Source organism: Sphaeramia orbicularis, chromosome 17, assembly GCF_902148855.1.
Source record: "Sphaeramia orbicularis chromosome 17, fSphaOr1.1, whole genome shotgun sequence".
Classification (NCBI taxonomy): Eukaryota; Metazoa; Chordata; class Actinopteri; order Kurtiformes; family Apogonidae; genus Sphaeramia; species Sphaeramia orbicularis.
Window position 1 is genome coordinate 5,307,859 of NC_043973.1, and position 6,021 is coordinate 5,313,879.

The following is a 6,021-nucleotide window of genomic DNA, read 5'->3' on the forward strand; positions in this document are numbered from 1 at the left end:
TGTTTTTCCTGTCCACAGCAAGGTATGATTTTTGTTTTTCCCCTGTTATTTCTTCATTTTTCATGAGACAAAATGAAACGTGTATCCATTCATCTATTTTCTTACATTTCAGCATGATTCCCTTTTGCAGATGTAGTGTTTAGTATTTCTTCAGTGTCATGGAACATTGAAGAAATGAAATAGGGCAGTATTTTAAGTCATTCAACATCTGTGTAGAAATGAACCTATTTACAATGTCTAATACATGAGAAATTTGGCATCAATATCATGTTGCCTATATTGGCCAGTGGGCAATTGATTGTGTAATTTTGTTGACTGTCTGGTCATAACACAAAAGGCACAGATAGATTTAGCAACTTTTGGGTTTACTGTGTATATTGGTAAATACAACATTAAGATCATGTTTTTAAATATCTTGAGTAGGAGTTGTATTGTAGTGTGTATTTTTTTTTTTTCTTCATATTACTACACATCTAAGTTACCCCCAACATATCCTCCATGTAAACGCTTTGCTCTAAAATATGTTTGCTCTGGCTTCAAAAATGGTTTTTAACTCCATTCGGCTTTATGGTGGGTAAATCACACAATCTCATTAGAATATGTATATAATGGGGAAAAGCCTGGAATACTAATTGCCAGTAACCACAAAAATACAGATGTTCACATCTCGGGCATGGTGGGAGGCATCATTACGGTTATCACTTTATCATCCTGTCATCTTGCATTTTGCACAAGGCTTTGTAATGTGAATGCTTAAATTTGTCATTTCAAACATGAGATTTGTGAGGTCCACAAATGAATAGGACTCAGTTTCACAAAACGGCTTTTAAAAAAAATAAAACTACAGGTGGCTGATCACACCAAAAGACCTGTTTTGTTTCTACTAGTGACTTTATTTTTGACCTGAGACTTGATTTGAACATTGGTTTTTCGATGTTAAAATAAAAAAATGCCTGCTTCTGAAAAGAAAATTTAACCATAACATATGATCCATTATAAAATCATTTAATTATCCTCAAAGGAAAATTCAGTCTCTGCATTTCACCAATCCTTATACATATACATTATACCTAGCAGTTAGCATTGGCATGCAGCACTCAGATCATCACATTCATCAACTAATCAACACAATGATAATAATTCTGAGTGAGAGTACTGGTTTAATACTCATTCTCTCTGTGTGGTGATACAACTGTAACCCCCTCCCTCATTTGTTGCTACAGATTGAAATGGCAGCAGTATCTATGAACAAGCCTACAGCAGATCATCCAGGTCCAGATGGAAGAAACGCTAGCAGTAATAATGCTGCACCAAACTCTGGACCACCAGATTCAGGACTTCAGGGCACCAGTCAGGAAGCAGGACCGTCACTTCATCAACAACACCTGTCTACACGTCCAGTGTTCTACGTCCATGCTCCGCCTCCACCTCCAGCCCCTTACCTCCCATACCAGTGGCCCATGCCCTTCACCTATAACCCCTTTACTAGTTTCCCTGGCATGGGTGAGTCTCATTTTATTTTACTTGGAAAGAGAATCTTTTTTTTTTTTTTTTTTTTTTTTTTTTTAAGAAGTAATGTCAGTGTCAAATTTAAGGGAGCTTGGGCAGAGGAGATTTTGGTGACATGCTACGTATGGAATAATGTTTTTATAGTTGGTGCCATCAAATTCAAAATTCCCTTTTTTCTTCAAAATGGTGCCTTTCCTCAGATTATTCATGTTTTCAGTGTTTGATTATGAATGAAATGGCTTAAATATAGAAGATTTGCAAACCATCGCAAAGAGCATTTTTATGCAATTGGGGTTGTAACAAGACAAAAACATGAATGTAGTTTAATTTTATTTCTCTTATCTGTTGAGTTTTTCAACAAGAGGAAAACCATAAAACCAAACAATGGACATGAAAATCTGGACTGAAAAAGAAAGACAGAACATAAAATTTTGTTACCATCTTGTACACAGCAGTGAAGTTTATGTTATTTGGGTTTTTTTGTTTGTCTTTGTTTTTATTTTAGGTTATGGTTTGGTCATGCCCCCTTTCCCTCCTCCCCCCTACATGGAGGCTCCAGCCTATATCCTACCCCAGCCCCACATCCAGACAGTTGACTATCGGCGTATGCTACACTCACAAGCCCACCCCAACAGCATCCTCTATCAGAACTTAAATCAGAACCGCAGGACTCGTCCTCCTCACTCTGTACCAGTCAGAGAAACTGTCAACTGCGAAGTTCAAACTGAACCCACACAGAGAAATGGAAGAGCCCCTACTATGGGAAATCCTCTCATTATTTCTGATTCTGGCCATGAGACTGCTTCAAACTCTCCATCATCTTCAACCTCTAGCTCATACAAGCAAGCACATGTGGAGAAATGTAACTCTGCCATTAGTAATGTTAAAGAGAGCTCCCAGCTTAGCAGGATGTGCACAAGCGGCACAGACAAACATGGATTTAACATGCCACATCCAACAGGACAGAAAACATCCCAATCATGTGTCACTCCAACCTCAGAAATACAGAAAAGTTATGAAGAAAATGTATGTCAGGAAAATTGTCCCACTTTCAGAAATGCTCACTGTAGTATTTGGTCGGTGAGTTCTCCAGATGCAATAGTTCCCGTGTCCAGCGCTTGTCAAAGAGAGGATGAGGTCTCTAAGGAGAGACGTGAGTCTGTTCCTGACATTCTAATGAGTTGGAGTGGAACACCACAGACAACCAAAGTGATGCAAGTGGCAGAGAAGGTGCTGTCTTCAACTGCCAAGCACCTGCCATCTTATGAGTCTGATATGTTGCCTGAAAAGTCTTCCCTTAGACCAACTGAGACAAAGCATGATGAGGTGATGGCAGGTAATATTGACACTGAAGATGATGCTAAGGATGTCCTCAGTTCAGACGGTGAAGCCCACCTCCTAGACAAAGAGAACAAAATTGGTAATGGGACTGTTCTACACGAGGACACTACAGAATCCATTATCCATCAGACAAGTAGCTGTCAGTTGAAGAGAAAAATGAATGATTCTGTGTGGTCAGTGGAATCCTTGGTGGCCTATGTTCCATCTAAGGAGTGGATGATGCAGAATGCCATGTCTGGGCCTGAAGTTATTGCTGAATTGGCAGAGGAGGCTGAAAATGGGCTTTTATACCAAAATGGAAACTGTTTTGTAGAAAGTACTAAAGACAGAAGAAAGACTAGAAGGTTGTCTTCTGATTCTGTTCCAATGTCAGACAGCTGGCTTATTTTCAGTACTCCAGCTGATGAGCCAAGTGCACAAAAAAGGTGTGGATTGAAGAATGATGCCGACGCTTCTGAAATGAGAGGACCTTCAAAGCAAGACCAGACCATTGCAGTAAATTCTCCAAATGAACAGCATGTTAAAATAACTTTATCTACCCCCAATAAAGATGTGGAGAGGAAAGGGTCTTCTGAACCTGAGGCTTTTCAAAGCCCAAACCAGGAATCACTTATTTTGCCTGAGCAACTAGAGAAAACTATTTCATATGAGAAAGAAGAAATGTCAAGCCAAACCACTTCCCATAACAGAGTGGACTTGGGGTCTGAAGGTGTAGTATATGGAGATGAGGTGGTCGCTCAGCTGAGAAATGAGCAGCTTTGTGTCCAAATGTCTCACCAGAACATTACAGTGCATCAATCAAAGGGACATTTAGTGGACTGTGGTGTCCAGTGCCAATGGCCATGCCGTGTATGTGAGAACCTCAAAAACCACGTGGAAGAAAAAAGAAGGCAGCCCTTTAAAAATTCAGGTAAAGCCAGATTAATTTTATTGATCCATAGGACAATGTTGAACACAGCAGGACATCTTTTACCTTTACAACTTCCACATTACTGTCACAGATGGGAAGAGAAGCTACAGTAGCAGACCTGACAATGTTGGTGTGACTGGACACATACAGAAACACAACAAGCGGCACTGTCGGAACAAAGGTCAAGGTAAGTGTGTGTACCAAGTAAAACACCAGTAAATTGGTCTTGAAAACCATTAAATCAACCCAATATGCCAATGATGATCAGCTGGTGGAAGTTTTTTTTTTTTTAGGTAAAAACAAGCAATGAAAATTCTTCTAAAGGCTATCTGAGGCCACTGTGCTTTTCTTGTTCGAAGTCCACTGTTTACTTTAGAAAATTTCTGACTCTTGGACAAATGTTGCAGAGCCCTGCTGCATACATGATGATGATGATAATGCACTGTCTTTGACTAAAACACTTGGTGCAACAGTGCATCTCTGGTTGACCTGCTTATCTAAATCATTTTAAATGTTAATCTGTCCTTTTTTTTTTCCCACTGTTTTTTAACAGAGAAGGCCAGCACCCAACCAGACAGTGGATTTAGTGGTAAAACGTGGAAAATGAATGGTGAGGCTCGAGTTCTTCTTTAAGGTCCTTATCACTCAGTCAGGGTTTCCATTTGATTGGCCTGCATTAAACTTGAATAAAATGAGATGATGAGCCTGTTTACATGACAATAAAAGTACAGTCACTAAAAGTAATCTGATAATTGTAATGATCCAATCTGATGCATTTACATGCAGGTTTAGACATTTCAGTAAATTTTCAAATTTCATTATGGAGTACTTGCATAATGATGGAAAAACTCAAACTTCATGTTATCTTCCACTCACGTTTCACTGTAATGTCCTCTTTTTTTTTTTTTTTTTTTTTTAAATACATGTGCAGATGTGAAACTGCAAAATAAATCACGTTAACTATTATACTATTGATATTATATTATCAAGACATCGGAGCACTTTAGAGAAATCCAGGTGTGTCTATTATCTGATTACGCTGTTTGCACGATCACTTGAATAATCTGATAACTCCAGAAATTGGATAATATTTGAGGTTTAGTGTGCATGTAAATGGGCTCAATATTAAAAACCAATTTTGCTGTAATGTTTTTGCCTGTAGTTATCGTTGCAGGACATTGCTTTGTAGTTTACCATAGTCCAGTTTGTAGGTTGAATAATGCTTACTGTTTCTTTCTAGCTGCTACTTGTATTGTCTACTGCAGTTTAATTTGATAAACCACACAACTTACAAAAGCATGAGGATGCATTTTTCTTCTAATTTGTTGCCATTACATGAAAGTTAATATCTTCACTCTGCAAGCTGGATTTTTTCAGGTACGTATTGTTTCATGGCCTCATGTAAACTGCTCTACTCACTTGCTGTAATCTTTTTTTTTTTTTTTTTTCAGGGGGAAATGGAAAAAATTCCAGATGCTGAACTTTAAAAGACATGGATTTTAAAGAATGGATTTAATATTAAAATGTGCAGGTTCTATTTCTTTGTTTTCAATAAAGTGCTTTGCACATCATCTGAGTAGTAGTTTTGATTTAGGACATCTTAGCCTGCCATGGACTGTCACCACACTTCCTTTGAAGCCCATAGATATGTGTGTACATATGTTTTACTGTGCTTATAGTGCTATATAATTATATGGACCCTTGATTCATGAATTGTTGGTACTGCCTTGATGTAATCTAGGCTTTAAAAACAAAAAAACAAAAAAAACTAAACACCTAGAAAGGAAACAATGACTCTTAACAAGTTCATAACCTTAACATGTGCCTATAGCACAGGGATTTCCATCATTTAAAGCACCCTGTACCCAGTGAACACTTTCATGTGTACTGTTATAAAATAATATTACAAGGAGAATTCTAATACTCTTTTCTCATGAAAAACAATGAGCAATCAGCAAAAAGTATTGATACCTGACCTTGTAAGTCATTACAAAATGTCAGTTATCTTCATGAGACAGGTGTCAGGCCCTAGCGCCCTCTATTGACAAGCCACCACTGGTTTACAGTGTAAATTGCCATGGAGGTTGTCGCTAGAAAGATGTCAGCAAGCTTGGAGATATTGATACTGAACTGATTGTTACCTTGCTGTCCCCTTAATTTCTTTTACAGGCTGTCGAAACCCGTCCAAGGACTGTCAGGACACACTTTTTGTTCACAGTAGGTTGAGCCTATTCAGGCTATGCACTGTGCCCCCTCATGTT